The sequence below is a fragment of the Macrobrachium nipponense genome, chromosome 9, assembly GCF_015104395.2.
Source record: "Macrobrachium nipponense isolate FS-2020 chromosome 9, ASM1510439v2, whole genome shotgun sequence".
NCBI lineage: Eukaryota > Metazoa > Arthropoda > Malacostraca > Decapoda > Palaemonidae > Macrobrachium > Macrobrachium nipponense.
Window position 1 is genome coordinate 63,711,846 of NC_061110.1, and position 821 is coordinate 63,712,666.

The window sequence follows — 821 nt, forward strand, 5'->3', positions numbered from 1 at the left end:
TGCCACAGGCTATTGTTACCTCTGTCCCTGTCCTTCGATGCATAATTTCAACTCGCTTAACAAACTTTTCTATCACTTTTCTCTTTCCTCAACATACAACAAGCACACATATACATTTCTCTATAAATAATTTTTGCTATTTATTCTGAGCATGAAAGCAATTTAATTTCTATCTGACATAATTAATTGATCACTCACGTGGCAAAGTCACCCAAAGACCGGCTTTTTTCCATCTCAAATCACTCGAGGTACCTGTTTGCTATCTGACGTTCCCTTTCAGGGCTCAGGAGCATCAACTTTTGATCAATGGCTGGGCCTCCCAATGGAGAGAGAGAGAGAGAGAGAGAGAGAGAGAGAGAGAGAGAGAGAGAGAGAGAGCATCCTATCCGGCTGTCATATTACTTCACCACCAAGACCACTCCTCAAAATCCAAATCACCATGTTTGAAGTAAAACGAAAACTCCCATTTAAAACGCCATGCATTTAATGAGTGTCTACGTTTATCGAACTTCCAGGCTTCTTAGCAAAGGTTTCGGAAGCTGTGAATAAAATGACCACGAGTTTGCTAGCGATTGTAACAGAAAGACTATAGACTTCTGACGTAGAGAGAGAGAGAGAGAGAGAGAGAGAGAGAGAGAGAGAGAGGTACGAGTGGCTGGCGCAGACTGGGAGAGGGGAGAGTTTGGTGGTCGGGGAGGGGTTGGGAGAGAAGGTTGAGTGCCACGGATGTTCGTTCTTCCAGGCCCCTCGCTCTATCAGATGGGCTCGCGCTCGCCCACTGTCCCGTCATCAGCCTGGCACTCTCTCGCAGGCAGCAGCAT